Source organism: Lissotriton helveticus, chromosome 5_1 (genome assembly GCF_964261635.1).
Source record: "Lissotriton helveticus chromosome 5_1, aLisHel1.1, whole genome shotgun sequence".
NCBI lineage: Eukaryota > Metazoa > Chordata > Amphibia > Caudata > Salamandridae > Lissotriton > Lissotriton helveticus.
Window position 1 is genome coordinate 196,191,632 of NC_136065.1, and position 18,615 is coordinate 196,210,246.

Here is an 18,615-nt window from a genome sequence, read left to right on the forward strand (position 1 = left end):
GTTAAATCTCCATCTAGAGGACCTGGGTTGCGAAGGGAGCAAATCAAAATTAGCAATCACTGGAGCATGATCAGATATCAAAATAGGTTCAAATGAAGATGAAGTTAGATTTTGAGCCAAAGTTTTGGACAGAAAAAGATAATCTAATGGGGATAAGGAGCCATGTGGGTGGGAGAAAAAAGAGAATTCTGTTTGGTCTGGGTTACATAGTCTCCAAGCATTCACAAGATGTGTCTGTGTGATAGTACTATGAAATTGCTTGTGTCTTTAATGAGGGATAAAGCGTACTTGGGACTTTCAATCAATAAAGGGGTCTATGATCTGGTTACAAGCACCACCGAGGATAAAAAAATTGATCTTTGTGTTGCAAACATTTATTGGTGATAGTAGGCCAGAAGGCATAATCTGGTTGAGTTGGGCCATAAATATTGAAGACAGTAGGAGAAATCTTATCATCAATAAGAAGTTTAACTAAAAATTTCCGACAACCCGTGACAAGTGGGACACAGATAATGGCCGTGTGCTCACAAATAGGGATTGGGAGACACTACTGGAACACCCGCGAAAGGTATCCAGGAATCCAAAATTTAAGTTTATGCAGCTTATGATTGTTCACCGGGCGTACTTGACTCTGCACAAACTAAGCTTACTGTTTACAGATGTACCAGATAACTGCCCCCCATGCCACTACTCTAATGCTGGCTTACTGCATATATTATTTGACTGCCCAAGGCTGAACCATTACTGGTCATCAGTACAATAAATGGTGAGTAGTGTAGCCCTGGTATGAAACAATAGGACATTGGAGTGTTGCCTATTGGGATTAGGGCCAAAGGGAAAAAAAGGAAAGCCCTGCCTGAAAATTTGCTTCTCTGGCATTGATATTAGCTAAAAGAAACATAGCTATGAGATGGAAGGCCGCAAGATCGCCCTCAGTCTTAGACTGGTATAACGAGATGATCAGATGTGGTAGAGCAGAGGGAGCCGAGCTGAAGCTTGAGGAGCAAAGGGGGTTGCGAAATATACCCATTTCACTAGACTGGAACGCAATGTTGGAAGAATTTGTGGCTATAGATCTGCATGCATAGAAATGTGTCACATATATTTGATATAGGCTCATTCATATCACTAGGAAGTGTACATCCTGGGATTGTATAAACTCTATGTATACTGTTCAGGACGGGGAATGTAAATGTGACATTGTATAAAAATGTTTAATATTGTGCTGTCTACCACTGGGCACATATAGAAATGCGAGACTGAGTCCGAGGGGGGTGGTGGGAGGGTGGGAGAATTTATTGTTTGATTTTCTTTTATATACAAAGCAATGCATGAGCCAGGAACCACTGGTTATGAGAATTGTAAAGTTGTGAAAACAATAAAAGTATGTAAAAAAAAGAACTACCATCTGTGTCACTTTCTTGTGAGACAACAGAACATTTCAATTTTTTATGGCATAAAATAATTACACTATTCTTTTTTGTAGTAGCAGGAGAAACAAAAACAGAGCCAACCTAATTGCGTTTGAGTTTAAGAGCTTCAAAACTAAAACTAAATCAGGGTCATAGGAAGCTAAATGTGATCAAATTCTTTGCCTTTTTATAGGGTTAATAAAACCTTTTACATTCCAAGTAACAACTCTGAATGAAAGAAAATGTCAAAAAATAAAAAACACGAGAACCAACCACAATGAAAAGGTGTAGAAAAAGTAAGTAGAGTAAAAGAGAGAGAAAAAATAGAGAAGACCCCATTGAGAAAGGAAGAAGGAAAAAAGAAGTATGAGTAAATAAATAAATAAATAAATCCAGTACTTGTATAGCGCATGAATCACCCCCGGAGGGGTATCTCAGCGCTGGGGGCCATTGGGAAGATTAAGCGAGCTATTGCCCAGGGTTGCATGGTGTTGGGCAGACCCCTGCCACCTGAGCCAGGGATCGAAGCGTGATCCCCAGCGTCCAGCATCAGTCGCCCTGGCCGCGGCGCCACACCTCTTCCCAAGTAAGAAGAGACAATACATGTCAAAAAACAACTGCAATACGTACCTTCACAGAGAAACACAAGGAAAAGTGGGAGGCGCCAACGGACAACGGCATACCCAACAAAGGACAATGAACCACGTCATGACGTCAATTAAAATACATGTATCAGAGCGGGAACATAAGGTAGGTACAAAAAATGTGGTCCATAAAACCTGTAAGTAGAAAAAATCAAAAGGTTATGTACACGAAAACAGAATAGTAAAGTTAAATAACCTGTTACAGTGAGAAGATAGTCAATATAGACATTACAGAGGAACCATTAAAAGTCAAGTATTAGGAGGAGGACCAGCAATCTCCATCAAGGATGCAGAATGAGAATGAATGAAGTTTCTGAGTTCCACAGGATCTTCAAATGTGGAAGTTTTATTCAAAACTGTGACCTTAAATAAGCACAGGTGAAACAAGCCATATCGCGCACCCATAGAACGAAGGGTGGGACGAAGGTCCAGAAATTCCTTTTGACACTTGGCGGTAACTGAGGAGACGTCTTGAGAAATGAACAGTCTTGTACCCTGCCAATTAATTTGCTTCTTGAATTTAGCTGCATTGAGAACCTGTAGCAAATCTGTAAATTGTAGAAATAAGAAGATTACACCACAAGGTTTGGAGGGAGTAGAAGAGGAAGGCAAGCATGGTCAACACCCGCTCCGTCCACAGACACGCCGTAGAACTCTGGAACCTCCTCGACACCACAGCCCCTGACATCGCCTTCCTCACGGAGACCTGGATGAACGCCTCCTCAGCGCCCGACATCGCCATCGCCATCCCAGAGGGCTACAAGATCACCCGGAGGGACCGCACCGCCAACCAGACGGGAGGAGGCATCGCCATCATCCACAGAGACACCATCCGCATCACGACCAACACCGACGACACCCTAACCACCGCCGAACACCTGCACTTCCAGATCCACTCCGACCCGAAGACCACCCTCAGAGGCACCCTGATCTACCGACCCCCGGGACCACGCACACGATTCAGCGAGGACATCGCCGACTTCATCAGCCCGCATGCCCTCCCCTCCGCCGACTACATCCTCCTGGGGGACCTCAACTTCCACCTGGAAAACAACAGCGACCGCAACACCATCACCCTGCTCGACAACCTCGCCAACCTCGGACTCAAGCAGCTGGTGTCCACCCCCACCCACCTCGCCGGACACACACTCGACGCCGTCTTCTCATCCAGCAAAGACGTCGCCTTCAGCCACGCAACAGGACTCCACTGGACGGACCACAGCTGCGTCCACTTCACCTTCAAAAGAACGACGATCCACCACCACCAGCAACAGGTTGCCCGAAGAAGCTGGAACAAGATCACAGCCGACCAGCTCACCGGCTCCCTGAGCCAGCACCCTCCTGCCGGCTCAGCGAACCCCAGCCAGGCCGCCGACAACCTCACGAAGTGGATCAGCAACTGCGCGGACGAACTCGCCCCTCTGAGAACCCCGCCCAGCAGACCCGGCAGCAGAAAAACCCCATGGTTCACCGACGAACTCAAGAGCTCCAAGAAGAACTGCCGAGCCCTCGAGAAAGTATGGAGAAGGGAACCAACAATGGACAACATGACCACCCTCAAGCTCGCCACCCGGAAACACCACCAACTGATCCGCGCCACCAAGAAAAATACATACAAGGATCGGCTGGACAACAACGCACACAACTGCAAGGAACTCTTCAACATCGTGAAAGAGCTCTCCAACCCCAACGCCGGAAACAACGACATCACCCCGTCGCAAGACCTCTGCAACTCCCTCGCGTCCTACTTCCACAACAAGATCGCGGACATACACAACAGCTTCAGCATCCAACCAACGCACGCCACAACCGCAGCAACGCAACCCACCACCACCCTCCGCACCTGGACTCCGATCAGCACCGAAGACACCATCCGCACAATGAACTCCGTCCACTCCGGATCTCCGACTGACCCCTGCCCTCACCACATCTTCAACAAGGCCGACGCTGTCATCGCACCCCACCTGCGGGACATTATCAACACCTCCTTCGACACCGCCACCTTCCCGGAGAGCTGGAAGCACGCAGAACTCAGCGCTTTCCTCAAGAAACCTACAGCGGACCCCACCGAACTCAAGAATTACCGTCCCATCTCGCTCCTCCCGTTCCCGGCCAAAGTCATCGAAAAGACCGTCAACAAACAGCTGGCCGCCTTCCTCGAGACGAATGGATCCCTCGACCCCTCACAGTCTGGCTTCCGAGCCAACCACAGCACCGAGACCGCCCTCATCGCTGCCACCGATGACATCCGAACCCTGATGGACAACGGAGAAACAGCGGCCCTCATCCTCCTGGACCTCTCCGCGGCTTTCGACACTGTCTGCCACCGCACCCTAGTGCAGCGCCTCGGCAACATCGGAATCCAGGAGAAGGCACTAGAATGGATCACCTCCTTCCTCGACGGAAGAACACAGAGAGTCCGCCTACCACCGTACAAGTCAGAGGCCACCGAAGTCATCTGCGGCGTCCCTCAAGGATCCTCGTTGAGCCCCACCCTCTTCAACGTCTACATGAGCCCCCTCGCGGCCATCGCACGCCAACACAACCTCAACATAATCTCCTACGCCGACGACACCCAGCTGATCCTCTCCCTGACCAACGACCCCGCCGCCGCCAGAGCCAACCTGCACGAAGGGATGAGAGATGTAGCCGAATGGATGACGACCAGCCGCCTGAAACTGAACTCAGACAAGACGGAGGTCCTCATCCTGGGCTCCTCGCCCTCCGCCTGGGACGACTCCTGGTGGCCCCCCGCCCTGGGCACCGCACCCAAACCGACGGACCACGCACGCAACCTGGGCTTCATCCTGGACTCCTCCCTCTCCATGACCAGACAAGTCAACGCCGTCTCCTCGTCATGCTTCAACATCCTACGCATGCTACGGAAGATCTTCTGGTGGATCCCCACCGAGACCAGGAAGACTGTCACCCAGGCCCTCGTCACTAGCCGACTGGACTACGGCAACGCCCTCTACGCCGGAACCACCGCCAAGCTCCAGAAGAGACTCCAGCGGATCCAGAACGCCTCAGCCAGACTCATCCTCGACATCCCATGAAACAGCCACATCTCCGGACATCTGAGAGACCTGCACTGGCTCCCCGTCAACAAAAGAATCACCTTCCGTCTCCTCACCCACGCACTCAAAGCCCTACACGACCAAGGCCCGAGCTACCTCAACAACCGAATCAACTTCTACACTCCCAAGCGCCACCTCAGATCAACCAGCCACGCCCTCGCCGCCGTCCCCCGCATCCGGAGAGCGACAACAGGAGGAAGGTCCTTCTCCTACCTGGCCGCCAAGACCTGGAACTCACTCCCGACCGACCTGCGCCTGACCCAAGACCATCTCTCCTTCAGGAAGAAGCTCAAGACCTGGCTGTTCGAGCAGTAACGGCACCCCCCCCCCTCCTAGCGCCTTGAGACCCTACGGGTGAGTAGTGCGCTCTATAAATGACTTGATTGATTGATTGATTGATTGGAACCAGTCTATGCGCTTGTTGAATATTTAATTTGGTTGAGGTAGGAAGGTCCAATAGCTTTGGAAGAAAATTGGTGAAGAATGTGAACGAATCATCACCCTTAAGACCTTCAGGAAAACCATATAAGCGGAGGTTATTACAGCGATTTCTGTTTTCAAGATCCTCAGCCGATCTGGCCTGGGTATGCTCAGACGTGAGTCCCAGGCTCTCCACATCACTGGAGTCAAGCTATCCAGGCTGATGAAGGCTGATAGCCAGAAACCGGTCCTTGGATGCTTGAATCCGGTCTGGGAAAGACATGGCTTGGTAGTTCGGACTGGACTGTTCCCGTGAGGCACAGGGTCAGAGCTGATTTGCATATAGCCAGTGTCTAACCCAGGGTGGTGTGGAGTGCAAAAAAACGATGGATTTAGGCCCAGATCCTTGTACTGGGGTGAATGTATGACATTGTTCGACATTCTGTCCATCAACTGTGTTTTTTGACACTACAACAGAGACACACACCATAGTCACTTTTGTGGCGAGCCCGGAACTGAACCACACCCTGAGCTCAGAACTGAACCACGCCCAGAGCCCAAAACTGAACCACGCCCAGAGCCCCGGGCCACTTCTTCACACTCCTCCTACGCGTGCTCTGCCACCGCGGCACTGGGATGTTGTGTGCTTTGGAGTACGACTCCAGACATTCCATCCAGGCTTTCCAGTGACCTGCCTGGGACGGGGGTGGCCCTGTGACTGTGAAGAGCTCCAGTGGCGTTACAGAGGACATGCTGTTGGCTGCTGGAGGCGGACTTGTGGGGTAGCCCCAAGGGATGATGACATGCGGTCCACTAAGTTAGTCCCACCGGAAGAGTGGAGCGGTTTTGCAGCCTACGATGATTGACTTGCGGTGCACAGCGTAGGGGCACCTGAGGCACTGCGGCCAGCACGGGTCAACTGCCACATGGTGATGACTTGAGGTGCACTGAGGTAGGCCCACCTGAAGAGCTGAGCCGGTGTGCAGCCTGGGATGATGCAGTAGGCCTGTTGGGGCAAACTGGAATGGATTTGTCTGTGACCTGCTGGACCGCAGTGTGGGCCGAAGGGAGAACTCAGCCCACACAAATCTGCGGTGCGGTGCTGCTGAGTGCGCTAGGGTCCTGGTGCGCGGAAGCCAGCGATCGGCTGAGGAGGCTGCCAAGCTTGCAGGCCTCGGGCCTGAAGATTGCACATGCACATGTTGGGCCCTCTTGGAGACACGCCGGTGGCGGCAGATGCAGTGGGGCCTGGGTGCGCAGGGGCTGGCAATCACCACTGGCCAGCAGACGGGTCTGGGTACCAGCGTGCTGGGGTGCAGCAGGCGCACAGGATCGCGCAGGCACCACCAGGCATGGTGGCGGCCTTGTGGCAGGGTGGAGGGTGCTGCCCTGGCAGACACATCCCTGCAGTCGATGACGAGATGTGTGCCGGGTGGCGTGTGATGTAGCCACCTCATTGCCTGTGTAAATTTGGCTGTTGAAGGTGGTCGGCCACGTGTGTGTAGGCCTATGGTCAGGATTTGGCGGACACAGAGACACACGCAGTAGTTACTTTGGTGGCCATCCTGGAAGTGAGCCATGCCCAGAGCCCCGGGCTATTTATTCATACTTCAACGCTGGACTGGCGTACGCCGGCCCAGCCCACTACGCTTAGAGGGGGGGGCAACATAGCTACATGTCCAAGGTCTTCCCCACTGCCTGAGGTAACATGGTTGCGTCCACTGTCCAAAACACTACAAACACCAGCACTATATGTCCACTGTGCTCTGCATACCCAAGACTATCCAGCACATCACCGCCACACTTGGCATTGTGTACATTCTTATTCATGAGTCACTTGCCTCCTTCGCACATTCTTGGTTCCCACCTCTCCCCACATTCTGCAATTGTGTGGCAGAGGGGCTACGCCTTTGTGGATGATTTGTCTACCTGTCTGCCCCCTGTTACCACAGTTACTTGTATTTTTGTGTCTGGTAGATGGGCATGTTGTTTGGCATGGTGTATGTGGTTTTTTACGTGTGCATTCCCACAGTTGTGAGTTGTATGAATGTGGAGTTGAGGTGTGTGGTGTGTTCCGTTGGTACTTACCAACGAGCAGTCCATTTCCATAGGTGCCATCCTGGAAGCGCTGGTTGATGATGGACTGTCGGAAGATGTAGGAATCATGCCCACTGCCTGAAAAGTTGGCGACGACATTGGTGAACAGCCCCCAGTGGTCCACTAGTGCCTGCACATTGATAGAATGTGTGGGCTTTCTGTTGCAGTAATTGTGTGCAGTGTCAGCCGGGGGCACAAGTAGGACTTGTGTGCAGTCAATTGCCCCCAACACGTGCGGGAAGCCAGCTATGTCGTAGAAGCCTGGCTTGGTCTCCAGCTGTTCCTGCGCAGTGTGGGGGAAGTGAAGGTGCTGGGGTATCAAGCTGAGGATGGCATCCAAGTCAGGTGTGAGGAACTTTGATAGGGCTGGCTGTAAAACTCCTCCAACTCTGGCAGTTGTTGGTTGGAAGGTACCAGAGGCCAACAAGTGAAGCACAGCCAGCAGCTTTGCCTGCTGAGGGATGTTGGTTGTCCGCTGTGTTGGTACCGTCAGCCTGTGGGCAATATGGGTCAGGATGCGGAGGATGGTTGTCCTTTTGAGCCTGTGGTGGGCAATCTCTGGCGTTAAGTCTCTGAGGCTGGTGCGATTTCGGAAGGTCAGCTGTCTTGTTCTGCGCTGCCTCGGTGGTAGTCCGGTGAGGGGTGGTCCTGGGGGTGGGGGTGATCCTGGGGGTGGTGGCGGTGGGTGTTGTGGCCCTCTTGGGTCTCAGAGATACATGATTAGTAGCTCCATGGCATCTGTTGGCCTTCTTTTGTGGCTGTGGGCTGGGCTCCCTTTCTACTGCAGGTTTTCATCCTACTTAGGACCAGAAAAAAGCAGGTCTTAAGTTCCTGCTGCTAACGTGCCTTATCGACTGTTTTTGACACACACCGCCGATCTGGCTAGTCATTGAGAATATTGCGAAGAAGTGTTATCGTGATTTTTTAATGGGAACGCCTGCTTTGCATATGATTAGCATTAGTTGTCGCTGTCAGCCTTGGCAATGTTTTTAGCAGCAGCTATCGCAGGTAAACTGGCGATGTCGGCTGTTAGCGCAGGCTTGCGAATAGGGCGATAACTATATTGCCCCTTTCGTGGCAGAAAAGTGCCATTAAATCGGCAATGTGTCCTTAAGAATATCCCCCTGAATCTTCTGTAGTACAATTCCTACCACAAAAGGTGAAGAATATTTGTTCTTTAATTTGCTAAGAAGGGAAAAGGAAAAGAGTCCAGGACTTTGGAGGAAACATGGTGAAACAAGTAACTTCCTTTGTATGAGAAACATTTTATTATCAGAAACATGTCACCATAGGATTACAATATCAGGAGCTGGATTTCACCTTGGATTGACTCATCAAATGAATGTCTTACGCATACTAGTATTTACATGCAGATGCCATATTTTAGAGTTGGTCGAAGCATGCAAAGCTCTCAAAGTCAAGTGTAGTTTAAAGAATTTGGCGTAGAGAAGTAGGAAAAAGTTTTCTGGAAATTCTAACTTCTACCAAACCGTAACCAAAGTTGCTCGGCCATAAAGGAAAAGCATTTAATGGTGGTAAATACTCCATGGTAGGAATATCCTGCAGCAGGAAACAGCAAAGAAAAGGGAAACCATGCGACTCCTCATCCCAAATGGAACTGATATGGGGTGGACATAGCTGACTGTTTGAACAGGGATGGGGTGAGGCAGAGGGGAGTTTTGGCATTGCCAGTGGTGGCTGGTATATCATGAAGCTTACTGGTGACATGACTGGGTTCAAACCTGCTGGAGGTGGGGACAGAATTGAGGACTGAGGAACAGCAGAAGTCCACTAGATGCTAACGTTTCCTGGAAGAGCAAATTGCCGCTGAGTCAGGCTTTTCCAAATGTGTTTCTTATATGCATTTTTTTTATATGTGAAGTTGTGAATCACAATGTTTTGAAACTTCCCCCACTTTACAGTATGCCACAAGAGTTTAAATTTTAGAGACAAACAAAAGATCTCTATTCCATTAAATATTCAAGAAAGAACTCATTTACTTCTCATTCTGTCTCAGGACTACATTTCCTTCACCAGATTCCCAAATAATGCTTAAATAGGGCCACTTTATGGATAAATCCTTTTGCATTTGGGAGGCTCTCTAACTTTCTGAGAAACTGATTCTCCTTGTAGTCTGTGTGCATCACTGCATATTTATCGCTTGAGCTAACAGAAACACCCAGATGCCTTTTCCTATTATTGTCCTAGTTTTAGAAACTCAGGATTCTGAAATATAGATCTGGCTGTATGCATTGGTGCTAGAACAATGTTTAGAGTGGAGGAGCTGCCAAAAACGGTTGTTCAGGAAAGGTAAAGGGGATTTGTGACAAATGCTTGCAGTAGAAAACAGCATTTGATGGGAAACTGTGGGGCATATTACCAACAACTAGCGATAATTATCGCTATGTTGGCTTAGCGGCTATGATTTTATCGCCGTGTTGGGCCTATTTTTATCGCTTAGGAGCCTTGCTATTATCAAGGTTTATCTCCTAAGCAATAAAAATCGGCCAAAATGCATGAATATCGCTGAAAAGTCAGCGATATTCATGCATTACCGAGCTAATGCTCTTAGCCATGTTATCCACCTACCATTGGATAACATGGCTAAGAACTGCTCTGGGCAGGCGTTAGCTTTTGGAGATATTCGCGCTTAGCGCGAATATTTCCAAAAGTAGGTAATAGGAGATTGCGATGTTAGCGACTGTTTCCAGTCGCTAACATCTTGGCACGCCCACTTTGCATGTCATTAGCGATAATTGTCGCTGACATGCAAAGTGGGCCCCAAGATGATCTCTATCTCCTACTAGCTGTCGCTAACTGGTGTTAGCGACAGCTAGGTAATAGGGCGATGAATTTATAGCCTTTTCAGCGGGAAAAATTCCCGCTAAAGCGGCGATAAGGCCCTTGGTAATATGCCCCTGTATTGTTTATTCTCCATCTAAACTTTCAAGCTTTATGGGGATGCTGCAGAACCTGCCACAACCTTAATTCCGGTGCCACTGGATGTATGGCTTTAATCGCCATCTTTGCTCCTATTACAGCAAGTAGTTTAAGGCTCACCTATATCACCAGTGATTCGGTATTGTTTCCTTCCCTTTTTTTGTAAAATGATGTACTCGATTTATTTTTGGATTTCGTGCTTGTTTAGAAAAGGGCTGTTTTTGAGAATAGTTGTTAGTGATAGCTTAATGCATTTTCTCAGCATTGTGTATCTCTATTCTTACTCCAGAAATGTGTGTTTTTAAATAATTTTATAATAAGCAAAATAAAAATTGTACTTTGAAGGAAATCTTTGGGTCTTGCATTATTAGTAATCGTTTTTCTCCTGGCTACAGACGCATGGGCATTAAATTTACAACTTATACAGATACATGCCTCTGTTGTCAGCCAGCTGCCCCCAGCTGGCTGACAACAGTGTAATACGCGTGTAATACGAGTGACATTAAAAATTGCATGTTCCTCCAGTGGCCAGGTCATAAACAACATTGTCACTGGTCAGGATATAGTTGCCACATAGGAAATGTCAAAGTATAAGTAATACACCTTATCTATAACTTTTGTACTGGAACTGATACAGTCTCCATTCAAAGACATATTATGTAATTAATAAAAATCCAATTGAATGATAAACTCAGATTTGTAGTAAATATATGGGATATATAACATTTAGAAATTTTCTTTTACCATGTCTGAAACTGCTGAAGACTAATTTGCTTTAGCTCTCCAGCAACTGCCTTACGAATGCGTGGCCTGAATTAGGTGTGAAAGAGGTGTGAAAACTGCTCCCAGAGCAGAGACAAAGGCTTTGGAGTGGCAGGAAAGCCAGTCAGGAGGCAATGGGAAGTTAATTTACTTTAAAATGTGCCTTCCCTGTCAGACGTATATGTTGGGTGGCACCTTGAAAATCCCCAGCTTGTTTACTCATAGCCAGGCTATCACCAAATGCAGTGGGATGAAGGCTACCCCAGAACCAGTTTTGAATGACCACGGAAGGGGAGACTGCTCATTACCCTGGCCACACCTCTGGGTGGGAACATAGCCTCAGCACAAGAGGAGAAGGGTTTTCCCATCTAAGATTTTGAAGGTGAGTGGCACAATGGTATTGTTTGCAGTAGGGCAAACAGTAACAGTTGAAAAATTGTTGAGGGTTGACCCTGGAACCATTTACCCCATTGGGTAGGGAAAGCCCAAAAGTCTTCCGTAGGCAGTTGAGCACTACAAAGTTGGACCATCAACCTGCCTTCCTAAGAACACTGTGGAAGAACAGAAGAGGACTGGACCTGCTGTCTGTGACCTGTGAAGAGTTTTGAAGACAGGACCTCCTCTTCCTTGTACTCAGGACAAAGATGTGGACTCCAAGGATTAGGTGGCTGACTTCTTGTGTGTCTACAGGGACACAAAATCTGCAAGAGACCTTTTCCCTGGAATACCCAGCTAACCAGTGGCAACTGGAACTTGGACTGGACTCTGCTGGTGGCCTCTGCCTCACAACCTGAGAGTTACCAGGTGCCTCCTACACACTGAGATCCTGGGGGTCTTAGACGCATTCTCCTGTGGTTGCTTAGGCATTAGGCTTTAGGTTGGAAACTTTGGACACTTTTTGCTCCAGAGCCAAGGGGCCTACCGCAAAAAGAACAAGGCCGGCAGTTCCACAGTGTCAGATTAATTTTAGATTCATCCCCTTGAACCACTCCAGCATCTCTGAAAATATGACAAAGTCCCATTCTGTTCTGGGACATGTTCAAGCAAAAAACCTCATGACCTCCAGAGCCTTGGCATCACCAACCTGTGCCAGGTGCTCAACTGGCAGTTTGCTGCGGCAGCTACAATTTATTTTTTGTCCCGTGGGGAGGTAAAATTTTCCTCAAAAAAGCAGTCTCTTTTCAGACTAGAACTTGGAAATTTTTTGACATCCAAATGTTCACTGGAACCAATCCACTTGGCATTTCAGACCAGAGTTCTATTGCGGTCTCCCTCAAACCATACTGTTAGATCTGGGGGTCTCTAGTTGGCAATGGTATTCTCCTTTGTCCAAATATGGACCCTTACTTCTAAGTCAGGATAAGGTGATTACACTCCTTAATAACCCCTGCTCACCCCTTTGGTAGCTTGGCACGAGCAGACAGGCTTATCTCAGAGGCATTGTGTTAAGAATTTGTGAAAATACACAGTAATACAGTGAAAACAATACTGATGGACACAACACAGGTTTTATAAAAATACGTATTCTTTATATAGAGTTAACTCAAGACCACAAACGACAAAAATCCACAATACTACACTTAAGATTGCTTAAAATATTATAAAAGTTACTTAGCTCAAGTTGATAATAAATGCGACAAAGTTCTCAACGAAGTACCTGGATGCGTAACGCATAGTAAACAAAAGGCTTGCAAAAGGGGAGATGCGTCGGTTCCGTGATCCGTGGCAGATGATGCATCGTGCCTCAATGATTGCGCAGAGTAGGGGATGCGTCGTTATCCTTACCTGTGCAGAGGTGATGCGTAGATTCTCGGCCTGCGGGCCCATTGCGGTGCACAAGATGGCGCCTTGATGCAATGCGATGATCCGGTTGCGATGCGAGGAGATGGCGTCCTTGATGCGGCGATGCGATGACGATGCGTAGACGCCCTGGCAGTCTTGCGACGACTCTGTGCTTTGGAGCCGCAACAGGCCCTGCGACACGCTTCTCCGGTGATGCGATGGCGACTGTCGATGGCGTCACGCTTCTCCGGTGATGCGACAGCAGGCAGCTTCGATGAACACACGCTTCCAGGGAGATGCGGCAAAGGCTCGCTTCTCCGGCAATGCGACGATTTCAGCTGCGGTGGCAACACCCTTCCTCTTGATGCGTCGCGCTTCCAGCTCCCAGCGACACGCAAATGGCTGGAGTTGAGAATTCCCGCAAGGAAACTCAGAGGGGAGCTGGAGGTGAAGTCTTTTGTCCCTGAGACTTCAGCAGGAGGCAAGCACAGTTCAAGCCCTTGGAGAATATTCTGTCAATGATGAAAGTCCTTAAAAAGTTCCTTCTCCTTTTCTTGGCAATGAAGCAACCACTGCAGGCCAACCCAGCAAACAGCACACTGGCAGAGGGGCAGTAAAACTCCAGCAGCTTCCTTGGTTGTTCTCCTTGGCAAAAGGTTTCATGTTCCTGAAGCGATCTAATTTCTTGGGATCAGTGTCCCAATCATTATACCCCAAAATCCTTTGTTCTCTGAAGGCAGAGAGGCCTCTGCCTAGTCCAAACCAGTTCCTGAGCACTTGGTTTACATGACTCTCTTCTTTCTTTCACTGTGCAGGGCAGAGGCATCTGCCTCCCCACAGGAGGGGGAGCCAGCACAGGGGAGGGAAGATACAGCTCTGGAGCACTTTATTGACATGATTCCTCCTCTCCTTTCACAGGGCAGGGCAGAGACATCAGACAAGTCACAGAAGGTGGAACCAGCATTGTAGAGGGAAGGCCCAGCCCTATTCAGGTCCCAGGTGCAACTCCTCCCTCCCATTAAGATGCAGATCTCTATTCACCATTGGGCTGCCACAGCCTGTTTCCCGGAATCCCCCAGCACTGTCACTCACAAACCCAGACAAGGAATACACAACCTAGCAGAGGCAGGCCTGGACAGTTAGGCAAGAAAATACCTACTTTCTAAAAGTGGTATTTTTGAACACAGAATATTAAAACCAACTTCACTAAAATATGAGTTCATGCATATTAAATGTGAATTTCTACCATGTTCCGTGAGTCAGTTAGGATTATAAGAATGTAATAATCTAACTGCCCATCCTGGCCTATGGAGAACAGGTAGCCTTCAATAGTGAAAAACGAAAATGGCTGTAATTCACTATTAGGGCATGCTACACACATCAGAGCATGTCCTACCTTATACTTACAATGTGCCCTGCCCTTCGGCCTACCATAGGGGTGTCTAATATGAAACAAAGGGAAGGTTTAGGGCCTGGCAAGTGGGTGCACTTGTCAAGTCGACATGGCAGTGCTAGACTGCACACAGGCCTTGCAAGGACAGACCTGAGACACACTTTACAAGCTGCTTCTATGGGTGGCACAACCTGTGCTGCAAGCCCACCAGCAGCATTTGATTTACAAGCCCTGGGCACACATGGTGCACTGTACTAGGGGCTGCCAGGTAAATCAAATAACTCAATCATGGAATCACCAATTAGTACATAAATTTAACATAGGGAGCACTTGCACTGTGGCACTGAATAGCAGTGGCACAGTGCCCAAAGCATATACCCAGCATAAACATATCAAAACAGAGGAGGCAATCTGTCAAAAATGTAAGGGAGACTAACGCCAATGATGCCAGGTCTAACACATACCTAGTTCTCAGAGTCCTGCTTCGATAGACTGTCATTTGCACTTTGAAGATTTTTATGCTATTTTCACTCAAATCTTTAAAAATTCATATCTCTTGTTCCACTTATGGGATTTTTGTCATTTGGTCTTAATTTGAAAATATTTGTTTCTTTTTACTTAAAAATTTGTTGTCATTTTTGTGTGTTTTCTGTGAACTTTTCTACCTTATATGCACTGCTGAAATACCTTATGCCATGTCTTTGATTTAAGCCTGACTAAGGTGCCGATACTGATCCAGGTTGTAAACCGTACCGTCCGATACAGATCTGGACAGAATTCCGACCTACGCGTACACGTGCCGTACGACAGGCGAAGTACGATGCATCAGTTACAAACAAACGCTTCGTACGGAGAACATTACATTTGACCGAAACATACATAAAACATTGACTTGCCTGTAAACGGACCCGGAACCCTTACTACCGACACGGATCGGCAATAGTTCCGACCGACACGAACAGGCGCCGAACGACCGGCGAAGTACAATGCAATGCTTGTGAAATTAAACCAAGCAGCACGGAGAGCAAGACATACGAAGCGTACGGGAATAGCAATGAAAAGAGCCTGTCGCGACTGACACGTACGTGAACGATGCAACATAGCACAATGTGAGTGTGACCGATTGGATCACCCCGCAATTGACGCCACACGCGTCCGTTCCCATCAAATAAACATCTCCATCATGCTCAAAATAAATCAACAAAAAAACAGAAAAAGGCCAAACAAGCCTAGCCAAAATGAAAGAAAAATTCAAACTAAGACACACCCACAACTCCACCTATATACAGGGCCAATGATCCTTTGCAAATTCAACAGACCTGCCAGCAGAGAACACCACTACACTGCACTAAGACATGCATCCACAACCTACCCACAACACAACCTTCACACCACTAGCACCTCTTAAGAAGCACACTCACAAACACCCAGCTTCACTCCCACTCACTCACCCTCACTTCCACACTCACTCACACATTCATCTCCACCACCACCCACCACCATGCCCCCAAAGTAGAATCCAAAGTTCACAAATAGTGAGTTGGAAGTGATGGCGGATAAAATCATCAGAGTAGAGCCAAAGTTATTTTGTGCATTGGTCCAACAGACTCCCCTGTCCCAGAAAACCAAGATGTGGAATAGGATTGTAGACAAGGTGAACGCACAAGTAGCTTGCCTGCGCACAATGGACGACATCAGGAATAGGTGGTACGACATACCCAGGAGGGTCAAGAAGCTCATTGACAAAGATCATGCCCTGAGCCAGCGTACTGGCGGTGGCCCTCCTGCCAAACCTGTGCATTTCATTTCCTGGGGAGCACAAGGCCCTGTTGGGAGTAGTGCTGCAACTAACACCAGGCCCCACTGTCTGACACCTTGAATGTGAAGTCTGACTCACTGAAATAGGCCATGGTTCATGATGGCCTCTCTAGGCTGTGGAGGAGGAGGAGTGCTAGCTCCAACCACATACACCAGCAGGCCCTGTCACACACACACACACCCCTCCCACCAACACAAAACACCACACCTAGGACGAAGACCAACCTTAGACTCAAGGTAAATCCACTTCCAAGATGCCTGACACTGGGTCCAGGGGTGAGGAGCTCCAATCCATAGTGGGATCTGTGTCCAAAAGCAGAATGTAACTAGCAACATACCTGCAATATAACAGGAAAGATCCGCATTCACAAATGTCACTAAACTCAGCACAAAATCACAGCAAGACAATAGGATCCAAACACCCATCACATGCAGCATCTTCTCTGCCCAAATTCACCACCAGGAAAGCTGAGTCACAGAAAGGAAGCTTGAGTTTGCTGGGAAGGTGGGTGTATTAAAGCATGATGGGAGTTGTAGTCACAGCCAATAGTCCTCATCCCACATGGCCCAGGAATACCCCCACGCATCATGCTCAGCTCAAAGGGAGTGGAAACGTACTGCCAAGATGCCTGACACTGGGCTCTGCTGTGGGGAGCACAAGGCCCTGCTGGGACTTGGGCTCCAACAAACAACAGGACACCACTGTCAGCCATCATGCCAGCACTGCATCACCACCTCCCATGGAAGCAGAGTCCCCAGAAGGATGCTTTGGATTGCTGGAATGGTGGGAATAGCCAAAAGCATAATGAGAGTTGTAGTCACAGCCAATAGTCCTCATCCTGCCAGATTGCAACTAATATGTCCACACCTGCCTGTGTGCCCACTACATATGTTGCCACAACATCTGCAATTGCCACAGAGACGGATGAGGACTGTGGCAGAGAGTCCACAGAACCGCCGCAGCCTGCACCTGAGGGTCTCCCTATAAAGAAGAAGAGGGGTTGTCTAAAGAAGGACAAGTGAGAGCCAGATGGCCCTGCACATCCCCCAGGAAGTAAACACCAGCTCCTGATATCAGCCATTGTGTGCAAACCATTCACCTTGTAGACTGTCACCCAACTCTCCCACATGTGATAGAGGGGCTAAGTTGGATCAATGAATCAAAGGACTGTGAACTTTACTCAGGATAAATCATCTACCAACACTGCCTACTCCTCTGTGAACTTTGGATTTACATTGCACTGTACAGCACTTTCTACCACGTATACCATTCACACACATGTATGCAAAAACATCCTTTATCACACAATACTTGTCTCTGTTGTAAACTAAACTGGGTTTGTCACATAGAGATGACACAATGCTAAAGAAAGACTGTGCATGGAAACTACTCCAGCAATGTGAACACAGTAATGGGAGTCATGTTGATGTGAGACATATGAGAGATAGACACTACGAGGTCAATACAACACAAATTCACTATGCACATCATACTCATCAACAGTGTCAAATTACAAAATATAAAAAAATCACAAGGTAAACAGATTAAACACCGAGAAGCCAGGCACACTGGTTCTGCAGCTGTGACATCATCTGTGGGATTCTGCTATTCGTCATGATGTAGGTGTCAGGTGCAGATATTTATATGAAAAACTAGCCTAAGCAATTGTAAACACTTGTCTATTCAATCATAGATGGGTGAAAAGCCTATACCAGGAATTACAATACAGTTTTTATTGTCAGTACATAAACCATATACATAAAAGGATTAATTAAAAACAGGTATTTAATTAATCAAAAATTAAAAGAGGGGATTCCTTATAAACCATACATAAATAATCAATTCTGAAACACAATATAAAACATACAAATAACCAAAAAACACTATAAAATAATGTGGCAAGACAATAAAATATCGACGCGCGTTTCGGCGGACCAGCGCCTTCTTCAGGACAAGCCACTCAGTTACCTAGATAACAAACAAACATATAATCAAAATGTAATCATTGATCTAACATTTCATCTATTTATCGACATGAAAATTCTGTTTGCAATACATATATCGATCTTATGACACAAAAACTTTGTAAAACAACAACATGGAGTATAGCTAATTGCCCATATAAAAACAAGTTTGACTCAATAACGATGCAAGTCTTAAAGTACATACGATGCAGTGCTCATTATGATAGAAGACCAATTATACCAGTTATACATACAATTAAAATGAGGAAAGCAATGATAAACAACTTACAAACAATATCATATTG